This window comes from Capsicum annuum, chromosome 4 (genome assembly GCF_002878395.1).
Source record: "Capsicum annuum cultivar UCD-10X-F1 chromosome 4, UCD10Xv1.1, whole genome shotgun sequence".
Classification (NCBI taxonomy): Eukaryota; Viridiplantae; Streptophyta; class Magnoliopsida; order Solanales; family Solanaceae; genus Capsicum; species Capsicum annuum.
The window spans coordinates 49522462-49538001 of record NC_061114.1 but is presented as its reverse complement, the minus strand read 5'-3'; the positions used below and the strand labels follow the sequence as shown (position 1 = coordinate 49538001).

General features: G+C 34.1%; 1 non-coding gene and 1 pseudogene across 1 annotated transcript; both read right to left on the bottom strand.

Moving 5' to 3' along the window:
• Positions 1-5307: 5307 nt before the first annotated feature.
• LOC107843530 lies at positions 5308-15067 on the bottom strand (annotated as a pseudogene).
• On the bottom strand, positions 6561-6662 carry LOC124898387. Its single transcript, XR_007055349.1, has one exon. It is a non-coding gene; the product is annotated as a U6 spliceosomal RNA (small nuclear RNA).
• Positions 15068-15540: the final 473 nt, after the last annotated feature.

The following is a 15540-nucleotide window of genomic DNA, read 5'->3' as shown; positions in this document are numbered from 1 at the left end:
TCGCACCCTAGGCATGTGGTTACACTCTCTTTGTCCTAGTCACCATGACCTTACCAAGGTCAACGGTCAAAGGGTGCGAAATGTTGTTTTTTGATGGGTTCAAGGGTCCAGATGACAAACATGTAAGTAGAAGTGTCCAACTTACAAAACTGACATGGTAGAGGGGTCCAGAAGGTCATTTTGCCAAAGATAAAAGATAAATAAAATGCTTAGCCGAAAAAAATAAAATAAAATAAAAACACTTTGGGTCGTGTATAAAAATAATATTAAATAAAATGTACAAATAATGCTGACACTACTAATGTTGAGATTATTTCTTGCACACTGTTTATTTTAGTATATTAAAAATAACATGGGTAGCAAAATTTGCAACAAAATTATTGTTTTTACAAAAATACCCTGCAGAAAAGATGAGTAAAAGATTTTGAGGGACAATTGTTTCTTTACTTATGTTAATATATACATTCCTTTGCATTGCTACTATGGAGTTTTGCCATGTATTAGTTAACGTAACATAATACCAAATAGAGTGCGTAACTAATATTTGCAACTTTGCATTATTTATACATAAGTTGAAAATTTTACCAAACAAGGCATTACTAATACACAAAGCTAATACATGCATTATTTGTCGTACCAAATGATCTCTATCTCAATTGTTGACATACCTCCCAACTAAGGGTGTCAAGTGGGTCGGGCCCCGAATCGGCCCGCCTAAAGAAACCGGCCTAGTTTGATCCGGCTCGGTAAGCCCAAGGACTTTAGGGTGTCGGGTACCAAGCTGAGTTTTTTTATTTGGGCCCGATTAATCCGCCACGAACCAAGCCCGAGCACGAACTTTTTTTTTTTTTTTTTAAATTTTGGATTTTGGGCCAAACTAGCCGTTAGCCCAATGGCTAAATAGCCGTTTTTGGATCCAAACGGCTAGTTTGGGCCCATTAATTAAAAAAAAAATATTTTTTACTTTTAAAATAATTTTTTAATCCCAAAAAAAATTCTATAAATACCCTACACCTTCAAATCATTTTTCACACAATTTTTCACTCTCTCAAATCTCATTCTCTCTCAAATCTCAATTCTCAATTCTCAAATATTCAATATATTTAATTTCCTAAAGTGCTCACTTTAATTTTTTAATTTTGCGTTTACAAAGTACGAGTGAAAGTTTCTAAATTCGCAACCTTCGGATACTTTCAAAATTTGGTATTTTCATTTCATCTCTTACGTTTAATTTTTATTTATTGTATTATTTGTTGAATATTTAATTTTATTATATTTGCGTATTTTGAATTTTTTTAGTTTAATTTAATTTATACTATGGATAAATTCAGAAACCTCACTACTAAAGGTGTTAAAAATTTTTATTCCAGAAGCGGTAGTGGTAGTAAAAAGCGAATTACTAGTGGTAGAGGTACTTCAAGTAGTAGATATACCCGTGTGCCTTCGCCTCCAGTACCGCTTGATACACCTTTTGAGGAAGAAATAGGTGTAGGTGATCACGATATGGATTATATAGAAGCTCAGGAAAATTACGGTATAGAAGAAGAAAATGAAGTAGATGCGGTTAATTTAGACGAAGATGATGAAAATATTGATGAGACACCCGCAATAGAAAATGCTAACGTTAGATCTGAATCGGTTAATCTCCCTTCCCGTCCTCCCCGTGCCCCAAGACCTTGTAAAACAACTAGTATTGCATGACAATTTTTTGAACGTATATCAGATACTGAGGTGCAATGCAATATTTGTCAACAAATATATAAGCATAAAAGCGAAGACAAGTAAGGGGGTACGGGTACGTTAATGAGACATAGAGGTGATGCTCACAAAAGAGAGTTAGAAATTGCACGAGGCGGTGGGGATGTTGATGGGCCAATGCAAACTAGATTGAACCCAGCAACCGACCAGGTAATGAAGAAGTATAATAAATTGAGGAACCAGAAAGAAATAGCTAAAATGACAGCTATGAGTTGTTTGCCTTTTAGTTTTCCTTCTTCTGATGCCTTTATTCATTATATTCAAGTTATTTATAATCCTATATTTAATGGTGTTCCTAGAAGTACTTGTCGATCTGATATTTTTAGACTTCATTCACAATATTGTTTTTATTTATCAACATTGTTAAAAAATATTCAATGTAGATTGTCCCTAACTTCTGATCTTGGTCGTGCTGTAAATAAAAATGATTATTTAACCGTTACTTGTCACTAGATGGATAGTAATTTTGTGATGCAAAAACGTATTCTTGTTTTTTTATATGATGAAGACCATAAACGTACTGGAGATTTTATTTCTGATTCTATTGTTAAAGTTGTCGGATTTTATGGTATCGAAAATAAAATCTTATATATTGCTTTTGATAATGCTTCTAACAACAAGACTGCTATAAAAAAAATTAAAATCTAAGCTATCTCCGCCGCTGTCTGAAATTTTTCATATTAAGTGTGCATATCATATATATAATTTAATTGTAAAAGATGATCTTGAGTTTTTTGAGCTTTATATTGAAAAAATCCGTCTTGCTGTTGGTTTTATTCAAGGAAATAATCGAAGAAAAAGAATTAGAGAATTTAAAATTAAATGTCAAGAAAATGGACTTGCACCGATATTGATGCCTGAGGAAATTGATATTAGATGAAATTCTACGTATGATTTTTTAAAAACTTGTTATAAATATAGAGTTCCTATTACACTAGCTTTTAACCAACATTGCGATTCATTTACTGATTCTGCTGATTGCATGCTACATGATTCTGATTGGGTTGTAATTAATGATCTTGTTAAGTTTTTAGAAAAATTTTATGTAGCTACGATTGAATTTTTCGATGCGTATTATCCTACTGTTTGTAATATTTTGGGATATAGAGACGATATTTCTGGTTTGCTTAAAGAATATAAAAATAAAGATGGTTATAAAGAAGTTGTTGGTGCCATGTTTACTAAATTTAAAAAATATTTTTTTCCGATTTCCCCTATTTACTTGGTTGGTGTTATGTTAAATCTTGCATGAAATATAATACTATGTGCCACCTTAGTACTATTATTTATGCTAACTTATAAATAAATACTAACAATGATTCTGAATCTGAACAAGTACAACCTAATTTGTGGACGGCTATGAGTGATGCGAATAAATACATAGAAAAATTATATAATCACTATGCTGATTTATTTGACTTAGCCATACCTACAAATATCACTCTAACTGTCACTCCTCATCCTCCCGAAGAGCCATCATCTTCTAAAAGGCCGGCATATAGTGGTTTTCCTGATTCATTTTATGATTTACCTTGTTGGAACAGTGTTGATGAGAGAACTTACACCTCAAGCTATCGAGAAGAGCTGAAATATTATTTTCGGTCGCCGCCAGAGGATCGCAGTCGATGGATCAACACGTTGAATTGGTGGAGGAGTAATGAAACACAATATCCTGTGCTTTCAAGATTAGCAAGAGATATCTTGAATGCTCCAATGTCAATCGTAGCATCAGAGAGCGCCTTTAGTCAGGGACGACAGCAGCTTGGAGACAATCGACACTCATTGGGAAGCAATGCAATAAATGTTCTAGTTTGCCTCAAAGATTGGATCAAAGCGGAAAAAAAAACCAAGAAATGGAACTAGAGCCGAACGACGAGCTGAAACTTGAAGAAATTATGTCTTCACGGGAGAACTCAGTAGAATCAAGTCTAATGCATGATTTTGTCCCCATTGACTTTGATTATCCTATGCAAGTTCCTGTTAATATAACATGAATGAGTTGGAAAAAATGATGCATAATTTGTAGATTTTTCATTCATTTAAATTATAAATTTTGGATCATTTCACAATTCGCAATCAATAAAATTCAACATTCATTCACTCCTTAGTCCTTACTTTATAATTTTTTTCATTTAATGATTTAAATTGAATTTCTAGTTTAAATTTAAAACTTACTTCTAATATATTATTAATTTACTACCAAGTATTATTAATAATTTATTATATTAAGTAGCATATGTTTTGTATATTTGTGTATAAAATAAAATTAAAAAAAAACATAAAAAACTCTGGGGAGAATATAAACTATAAGAACGATAAACATGAAGAAACAGAGGGAAAGAGGGAATACTGAGTAGGTTTTATAAAACTGATATACTAAAAAATCAACCATTATTCACTGAAATATATCCTTGTTTATCTTTGTGTTAAAATATTGAAACATCATAATATTGAAATATACCACTGTTTAAAACTCGCTTTCGGTTTCTATATTACTCTCTATTTCGTCATCGTCTAGAGTTGTTAAACAAAGAAATAAGAAACCTAGAAACAGATATTCTAAACTTTAGAGAAACAGACGAAATAATTACCATAACCTCCAACTATTATAAAAAAACATTAATTAGTGAACAATCTAGGCTGATAAAAAATATACAAGAAGTAGAATTAGATATAACCTATACAAATAATAGACTATTATATATCTCCATCACTCAGACAACACTCTGACCCTGATTATTACAAGACATATATATATATACATATATATATATACATATATATATATATATATATATATATATATATATATATTATAGTATATGTTTTACTTAAAAGTAGTACATATATATTGAATGGTGTGTATATTTGTGTATATATCTTCTATAGACGAGCATATTTAATGTATACATGCATATATGTTTTATAAATTCGTATATAGCTATATATATATTGTAGTATATACATATATTGTAGTATATGTTTTACTTAAAGTAATTCATATATATTGAGTGGTGCGTATATTTGTGTATATATCTTCTATAGACGTGCATATTTAATGTATAAATGCGTATATGTTTTATAAATTTGCATATAACTATATATATATTATAGTATATACATATATTGTAGTATCTGTTTTACTTAAACTAGTACATATATATTGAGTGGTGCGTATATTTGTGTATATATCTTCTATAAACGTGTATATTTAATGTATACATGTGTATATGTTTTATAAATTAGTATATAACTCTATAATACATATATATACTTATATATATTGTAGTATATATATATATTAGTATATGTTTTATTTAAAGTAGTACATATAGTTGTATATATTGAATGGTGCGTATATATGTGTAATTGTGTATATGTGTATATATTTTTTAAATTCTAATGTATTATATACTATATATATAGTGTATATATATTGTTTAACGTATTTAAATGTATATAGGTAGGTATATATTGTGTATATTGTATATATTGTGTATATTGAAAAAAAGTTTTTTTTATTTATTTTTGACCGGGTTTGATCGGATTTTTAATCGGGTTTGACCGGGTTTAGGTGGGTTTGACTGAGTTGGGTTAAGTGGGCCGGGTTAGGATGGTTTTTGAAAATTTTACTATTGAGCCCAGCCCGGTCCACTTAACCCCAACCTGCACCCGGCCCGACCCACAACCCGATTAATTTTAATTGGTTGGTTCCGGGTTGCCCGGCCTGGCTCACTTGACACCCCTACTCCCAACTGTCATCTTCTCTCACGGATAGGTTACTTGAGAGCTTACGTCTTAGACATTCAATTTCTGTGTATGTCAAAGAGAACAATCCTTCAGTACTCACTCCTAACTTCAAGATAAAAAATTTGACAAAAGAGAAAATATATCATCATACCTGATTCACCAGGCCTAACACGACCACCTGGAAGCTTTAACATGGAATTCCGTACTTGCAATAATAATAAATGTGGATGTTTGGACAACTCAACCTGCAAAATAATGTATTGCATATTATATCATCTAATAACAGTCAAGAATAGTCCCTTTCTTATGCAACATGTAAATCAATGGGTAAAAGACATTTGAATGATAGAAGAATACATAACGACTTTTGGCAGCTTGAGTTGTTTTGATAGAAATCACACCCCTTATTAAGACCATCCATTAGGATTCACATGAATAAGACCATCCACGAGGATTCACATGAATAAGTATTGAGATCAGTCACGTAACAATCATGCACCACTTTATGGAACTTCAACAATTGGAACAGATGTCGGAACTACAATCTTTACTGCTCTTTGATTTATAACTACTCACACAGGAAATTAGTTAAGATTGCAGACTCAGAGCCTGTTTGGATTGGCTAATATATAAGTCATAACTTCTAAGCGTGTCCGACAGGCTCTTAGAACCTGCAAAGTTGCACAATTAACTCATGAACTTTCTGGATGACTCTACGTATCAGCACTTAATGAATCAAGCAGGTTTAGTTGCAGCACGCCATAGGCTTTACTTATTCAGCGCTTACAAATCAACCATGCTTAGCTGCAGTACCAAGTTGTTTAATAAAAGACAGAGACAGAGCTTACATCTTTAGGTCACTATTATACCCAAACGAACTTAAGCCTGGAGGTGTTTACTCATGGGTATCAAATCAAAGTAGTAGGGTCTGTATCCTACCCCACATGGTGAAGTAGCATGAGAACCCTGTCGCAACTTTATTCCAAAATGAGGAGAAAGAAATGCTAGATAAGAGAACAGCTTCTAGATCTGGAAATCACGTGTAGTATTTGAAAAGTTTGGATCATTTCTTGATTTGTTTCGCATCCTTGGGCAGGGGCCATGGCACTCTCTATCATTCCAATTTTATTGGATTTTCCCATCCACAAAGTAAATAGCCTGCTGAGCAAGTTGCTTGTTGCAATTTTATATAAAGTTAAAATGGCGTCAAAGATCCAAAACAATTTTAAATATGCGATTCTATGCAAAACTGCTATTTCACGTTTCTAATTTATTTTATTTATAATCTCATTGTATAAGTTCTTATTGTTGAGTTCATAGAAGTGTGAATGGAAAATGAAAAAAAAATGGTGGAGAAGAGGAGACACCAATTTGAAAAGTGTACTCCCAAAATTAGAAAGTTCACTAATTCTCCCACATTGGTGGGAGAAAGGAACTTTGGAGTGTTTATAATGATGAACACTTAACTCCACATGACAAGTGAGGCAAGAAATAAGAGATGCCTTGCGTTGTCATCGTCATTGCTAGCTAGGCTTGGCTTCCAATTTGGAATCAAAATTGGAAAAATGATCGATCGAGTAGATCTATTTTTTTGGACAAAAACATGCATGCAGAAGCTATTTCGAACAGATGCTTCAGATAAATTTTCTAACTGATGCAATTTTTCACTGAAATGGTGCACAGTTTCAAAACTGAACTGATGCACTATTTCAGTAAACTGATGCACTGCTTCAGAACTGATGCATTGTTTCAATGACATGACACACTTATTCACGAAATGGCATGCCTGTTCAGAACAGTCACAATATTTGGATGAATAGACATGAATTTTCAGAAAAGGTTACACCTTTTAAATGAACTTTTGCCACTTTTCAGAAAAGGCATCTTATGACTATAAAAACCTGGTTTCATCCACAAGTTTGCATAGGAAATTTTCAGATTAAAAACTCTCTTCTTGTCTCAAAAATATTCTGTGTGATCACTCAAAACGTTCTGTGAGTTCAAAGATATTCCAACCGTTTGAGGTACCGCTACTGTTGGTTTGGTTAGCCATTTTATCCTGGGAGGAAAAATTTCACAACCTCGGGTATTTCCTTAAGGAAAATCCGTGAATTCGGACGACTTGGCTATTTTCTGTTTCATCTTAATTTCTGTAAAATAAAATACACCTCTTGGAAAGGTCATTTTGATCTTATGTTGAGGGTATTTGATATACTTCATTGTGTTCTTCTTTATACTTGAACTCAAGTTGAAGTTGGTATTGTAATATACAGATTCTGTGTACCCGAAGTACAAACTACTTAACAATCTTAAGGAAATAAATTACTATTACAGATCTGTATTGCTTGTTTTTAGAGATTAAAGTTTTAACTTTCTACTCCGCCTGAACTTAACTAGTGATTTGAAGTCATAAAAACTTCGTCACAAGTTAAAGATCATTCGATTGACAATTAGAAGTCATAAAAACTTCATTGTTAACTGGAAACAAGAAGAATTTTTTTTTTTTAAAGTTGCTTAGTTTTTATAAGTAGTATTCTAAAAATACTAAGTATTTTTTGTCCTGTGGTGACAGAAAAATGGCAACTGAAAGTCAAATGATGGATGCGACAACGTCTATGGGGGCAACTAATATTGCCACATCATGTCGCACAAATGCTCCGCCAACAATGGCACCGACGGAGAAGCCCGAAAAATTTTCGGGCATTGACTTCAAGCGATGGCAACAAAAGATGTTCTTTTACTTCACCACTTTATGTCTGCAACAGTTCACTAGCGAAGAAGCTCCTGAGGTGCCCGAGGGAACATCGGACAAAGACCGCTTCGTTATTGTAGAAGTTTGGAAACATTCGGACTTCCTTTGCAGGAATTATATTCTGAGTGGTCTCCAAGACGACCTCTATAATGTTTATAGTGGAACAAAGACATCAAAGGAACTATGGGGGGCACTTGAACGAAAATATAAGACGGAGGATGCGGGAATTAATAAATTCCTTATTGCACGGTTCCTGGACTTCAAAATGATAGATAACAAATCTGTTGTCTCTCAAGTACAGGAGTTGCAAGTCATCATACATGATCTTCTAGCAGAAGATATATCTTTGAAAAATACCTTAGTTGAACAAATTAAAAATGTTCTTAATACTCACATAAACTATTTTATAGGTTTAATTGTGCATGATGCTTTTCAAGTAGCAGCGATAGTTGAGAAGCTACCACCTTTGTGGAAAGACTTCAAAAACTACTTAAAGCATAAACGCAAGGAGATGACTGCTGAAGATCTTATTGTCCGACTTCGTATTGAAGAGGATAATAAAGCTGCCGAAAGAAGGTCAAAGGGGAATTCTGCAATTAATGGAGCACATATTGTAGAAGATGACCAAAACAATTTCAAGAAAAGGAAGAAAACTGAACAAAGAAGCAATCAACCCAAGAAAAAGTTCAAGGGAAAATGCTTCAACTATGGCAAGATTGGTCACAAGTTCACAGATTGTCGTGCCCCAAAGAAAGGCAAGAAGAATGATCAAGCAAATATGATTGAATCCAACAAAGAATGCAATGATCTGTGTGCTATGTTCTCAGAATGCAACTTGACGGGGAATCCTCGCGAATGGTGGATGGATTCTAGTGCCACCCGCCATGTTTGTGCCAACAGAGAGTTGTTTTCGTCATTTGCTCTGGCTCAAGTAGAAAAAATGATCTACATGGCTAACTCTGCTACTGCTAAGGTGGAAGGAACAGGGAAAATATGCTTGAAAATGACTTCGGGCAAGGTCTTGACACTTAACAATGTCTTGTATGTTCTCGAATTACGTAGGAACTTAATCTCTGTTTCATTTCTAGAAAAGAACGAATTCAAATGTGTAACCGCATCTGAAAAAATTGTAATTAATAAAGGAGAAATGTATGTAGAAAAAGGCTATCTGACCGAAGGCCTTTATAAGATGAATGTAATGACTGTTAAAATAAATAAAAGTTTGAATTCTTCTTATTTGCTTGAGTCTTATGATTTATGGAATGAACGTTTAGGCCATGTTAATTACAAAACATTACGAAAACTGATTAACTTAGAAGTTTTGCCAAACTTTGAGTGCAATAAATCAAAGTGTCAAACGTGTGTGGAATCGAAGTATGCAAAGCATCCTTATAAGTCCGTTGAAAGGAATTCCAATCCCTTAGACTTAATACACACTGGCATTTGTGATATGAAGTCAACACCATCACGTGGTGGGAAAAAGTATTTCATAACTTTTATTGACAATTGCACAAGATATTGTTATGTCTACTTGCTAAGTAGTAAGGATGAAACAATAGATGCGTTTAGGCAATATAAAACTGAAGTTGAAAATCAGTTTGACAAAAAGATCAAAATGATAAGAAGTGATAGGGGTGGAGAATATGAATCTCCCTTTGCGCAAATATGTGTAGAGAATGGAATAATCCATCAAACTACGGCCCCATATTCACCTCAATCTAATGGAATTGCGAAAAGGAAAAATCAAACTTTAAAGGAAATGATGAATGTCTTACTTATAAGTTCTAGTTTACCGCAAAACTTATGCGGGGAGGCTATCCTTACGGCCAATCGTATACTCCACAAAGTTCCCCATAGTAAGACTCAATTAATTCTTTACGAAAAATGGAAAGGAAGGAAACCCAACTTAAAATATTTCAAAGTGTGGGGGTGTCTAGCGAAGGTTCAAGTTCCTATACCTAAAAGGGTTAAGATAGGACCTAAAACGGTGGACTGCGTGTTCATAGGATATGCTAAAAGTGTAAAGCATGTTGATTTTTGATTCATAAATTCGAACATCCGGATATTAATGAAAATACGATAATTGAATCAGACAATGTTAAATTCTTTAAAAACATTTACCCGTATAAAATTAGACATGAACAGTTTAGTGGAGGATCTAAACGACCTCGAGATGAACCAAGTGAGAATGTCCATAATGAAGAAAATCCAAGACGTAGTACACGTCAAAGAACGTCAACTTTGTTTGGATCGAATTTTGTAACATTTCTCTTAGAAAATGAGCCTCAAATGTTTAGAGAAGCGATGTCGTCGTCAGACTCATCCTTTTGAAAAAAGGCAGTCAATAGTGAGATAGATTAAATCTTCAGCAACCATACATGGGAATTGGTTGACCTTCCTCCCGAAAATAAACCGTTAGGCTCTAAATGGATCTTCAAAAGGAAAATGAAGGCGGATGGTACTATTGACAAATACAAGGCAAGACTAGTAGTAAAAGGCTTCAAACAGAAGGAAGACCTTGATTACTTTGATACATACTCGCCAGTAACAAGGATAACCTCGATTTGAATCTTAATTGCCTTGGTGTCGGTATATGATTTTCAAATCCATCAAATGGATATGAAAACCGCATTCCTAAATGGAGATTTGGAGGAAGAAATATACATGGAACAACCTGAGGGTTTTGTAGTTCCAGGAAAAGAAAATAAGGTGTGTAAACGTGTTAAGTCACTTTATGGACTAAAGCAAGCACCTAAACAATGACATGCGAAGTTTGACCAAACCATGTTGGCAAACGAATTTAACATAAATGAATGTGATAAATGTGTTTATATTAAAGACACTCCAAATCACCAAGTCATTGTTTGTTTATATGCGGATGATATATTGATCATCAGTAGAGACATTTCTGACATAAATGCAACAAAACGAATACTCGAGAGCAAGTTTGGTATGAAAGACCTTGGAGTTGCAAATGTGATCTTAGGTATAAGAATCCATCTAACTCCACAAGGATTAGCACTGTTTATATCGAAAAAGTACTTGACAAGTTCAAGTACATGGAATTCAGTATTGCCAAGACTCCATAGGATGTGAACTTTGCAATTCGAAAGAATGAAGGTGAGAGTGACTCGCAATTGGAGTACACAAGAGTATTGGGATGTTTAATATATATAATGAACGGTACATGACTAGACATAGCATGCGCTATCAGTTAATTGAGTCGGTACACAAGTAATCCCAACAAACTTCATTAGATGGCATTGAAAAGAGTTTTGGGGTATCTTAAATACACTCAAGATTATGCTTTGCATTATAATAAATACCCTGTGGTACTTGAAGGATATAGTGATGCAAATTGGATCACCGAATCGAACAAAGTAAAATCCACAAGTGGATATGTATTTACTATATGTGGAGGAGCAATTTCTTGAAAATCATCCAAACAGACTTGTATCGCTCGCTCTACAATGGAATTTGAATTTATCGTATTAGATAAAGCCGGTGAAGAAGTAGAATGACTCTGGAATTTCTTGAAAGATATTTCGTATTGGCCCAAACTAGTGGCACCGGTATGTATACACTGTGATAACCAAGAGGCAATAGGTATGGTAGGGAGCATGATGTACAATGGTAAATCTCGTCACATACGACGGAGACATAATATCGTTAGAGAACTCCTATCTAGTGGAGTTATCATTATAGACTATGTAAAGTCAAAGGATAATGTGTCGGATCCACTTACAAAAGGCCTATCTAGAGAAGGAGTAGAAAGGACATCCAAGGGAATGAGTTTAAGGCCTAGAACAAGTCAGCATGACGGTAACTCTACCTAGCAGACTAGAGATCCCAAGAGCTAGGTTCAGGGAGATCAAATAAAGTTATGTCTGGCAGGTTCAACATTGTCAATTACCCAACCCATTCTCATGATGTAGACAATGTACAGTAAACTAGGATAAGACTTAAGGTGAAAAGTCTTTTAATGATTATCTAAATTTGGCAGATTTGACCAAATAGTTTAATCTACAGGATTGAACATTTAGAAATCACCTATGCGAGGGTGAAGTGGAAGTCACTTCAAGGAGAATGTTAGTAAAGGCCTATTCTCTAAGCTCTCATGAAACCGGGACGTGTTTATGGCTGAAAAGAACAAAACCAAGAGAACCATAAACGTTAAACGGCTGGTTGTGTGACATGTATTGTCTAGGTGTACAATAAAGCTCGACGGTTCAAAGATATCAAATCTACCGATTGACCGAACGCATCCGATGCATGTTCACTACGGAAAGTTCAAAGGAAAACCTACTTATCCAGATGCAATCAGTCTTTGCTTGATGATCACATACTTGTCCGTAAAAGTTTTATGAAAAATAGTCATTCCCCATTTATGTGGGAGATTGTTGGGTTCATAGAAGTGTGAATGGAAAATGGAGAAAAAATGGTGGAGAAAAGGAGACACTAATTTGGAAAGTGTACTCCCAAAATTGGATATTTCACTAATTCTCCCACATTGGTGGGAGAAAGGAACTTTGGAGTGTTTATAATGATGAACACTTACTCCACATGGTAAGTGAGGCAAGAAATAAGAGATGCCTCGCGCCATCTTCGTCGTCACTCGCTCGGCTCGGCTTCGGATTTGGATTTGGAAAATGATCGATCGATGAGATCTATCTTTTTGAACAAAATTTATTCGAATTTCGAAAATACAAACAGTAACGCAGTAAATATTTTCTGTGTTTAATACTCTATTTATATGATTTTAGTTTCATTACGAAAGCAACGAAAGCATGCATGCAGAAGCTATTTCGAACAAATGCTTCAGATAAATTTTCAAACTAATGTAATTTTTCATTGAAATGGTGCACAGTTTTGAAACTGAACTGATACACTGTTTCAGTAAACTGATACACTTCTTCAGAACTGATGCATTGTTTCAATAAACTGACACACTTATTCACGAAATGGCATGCCTTTTCAAAACAGTCACAGTGTTTGGACGAATAGACATGAATTTTCAGAAAAGATTACACCTTTTAGATGAACCTTTGCCACTTTTCAGAAGAGGCATCTTGTGACTATAAAAACCTGGTTTCATCCACAGGTTTGCATACGAAATTTTCAGATTACCTCTTCTTGTCTCAAAAATATTCTGTGTGATCACTCAAAACGTTCTGTGAGTTCGAAGATATTCCAACCGTTTGAGGTATTACTACTGTTGGTCTGGTTAACCATTTTATCGTGGGAGAAAAAACTCCACAACCTCGGGTACTGTGAGGGGGATTATTTCCTTAAAGAAAATCCGTGAATTCGGACGACTTGGCTATTTTCTGTTTCATCTTAATTTCTGCAAAATAAAATACACCTCTTGAAAATGTCATTTTGATCTTGCATTGAGGGTATTTGATATACTTCATTGTGTTCTCTTTATACTTGAACTCAAGTTGAAGTTGGTGTTGCAATATACAGATTTTGTGTACCGAAGTACAAACTACTTAACACCTATTGACTGACATATTGATCTGCAATGACTCCTTAATAATTCATAATTTTTCTAGCTATATTCATCTTTAACCTACCAGCTTATTTAGAAAAAAACTCACAGCATTGAAGCACACCTTATACCCTCAGTGCTTGCACAAAGTTAAAGCACTTGTTAAGAGAGCAAACACTACCAGCCTGTATCGCATTGAGCTCCATGGATTAAGCATAATGAAGCGGGCTTTTCATTGGCAGCAAAATCATTTTTTACAATCCCTGCATTTGTGAGAGTACAGAGGCTCCCGTGCCTAATTTGCTGGCTGAAACAACTGAAACCTTCAATTATTTCTAAAATGCGCTTTTAAAAGCTTTTGGATGGAAAATAAGCAGTAGAAAGATTGGTTTTGTTCTGTCTTTACCTTCTACTTTTTTCTTGTGAACCATTAGGTATCCAAAACTTATTGGTCTGACCAATTTGGATTCTAGTATCTTAATAAAGGTACTCCATAATACGGGACCGAACCTAACAACCCTGGTTAGGCCTGTCCCAGGACATCTAATGGCTAGTTCTTTTCCACTTTGATGATCAGGAAGTCCTAAACAGCGAGATTAAAAGTAAATTAAGATATCTTTGATCAAAAAATGTTGAAACAGAATACTTACTAATAAACTTGTTTGAAATATCTTTACATGATATAATTCACAAAAGTTATCAAATCCTATCCCAACTCTAAATGAAGCATTCCTACAGCGTAAAACAATAACTGCTACCTCCATCCTGATTTATGACGCATCCTTGACTTTTTTGTCGAGAAAAATATCATACTTGCTTATTTACAAAAAATAAAAATTACTCTTTTTTTTTTCATTTTTCAAAAGTCTATTTTGCCCAGTAAGAAAGCAACAAAGAGAAACTAACCAAAAGCACAGCTTGTACACAGGTCCTAAGTCCATGAGTATATTAGCTGAAATGAGGAAACAAAAATCAAATATTGGGACAACGTCATACAGTACACAGTAACACAGATAGATAGATATATAGAAAGTGAGCAAGAAGAAGAGAAAATATACTTCAATTTCAGACGTTCGATGCGATGAGTCAAGGTCTCTTCCTTGAAGGGAACTGCCTCTTTTGAAGAAAAATAGTAATGATTGAATGGGTAAATATCCAAGACGTTAGTACTGTGAGCTGCATCAACATTTCTACCAGCCATTGACGAGCTATGATCATCAGCCATAGTGCCTTTGACTGAGACGAAACACAATCGAGACAAATGTAAGAGCGATAAACAAGGGGAGTTGTGGGAAGAGCAGAGTTGGTAATTTTCAACTTACTATTAGTAGTAATTAAAGAACAAAAACAGAGGACGTGGCTGTTCCAGAGGAGACTAAAGGGGGAACATCAAATGGTAAATGAGAAAAATTATGAGCTGGCAGTTCACACTTCTAGAAACAGAAGAGAATGGAAATTTCCACTGGTATGATTTTGAACTGGCAAATGTTCTAATTGCCGTGATTTCTAATTTTTGTCCCAAAATTAGAAATTGTGCTGATTGGCTGATTCGCAGCATACATGATGTCTTCTATGTTTATATTATTAGATACCCGTACCCGCGCATTTTGAGAACAAGAGATTCAATTTTAAAAAGATTATTTCTACTTATTTGAATTATTTATTATAAAAATTAAAAAAAATTATATATATATATATATATATATATAGTACAATTAATCAATATTAACATAATATATACATTCAGTGTGGAACAAAATGAGCTTGCTAGATTAATTCAATCAATATA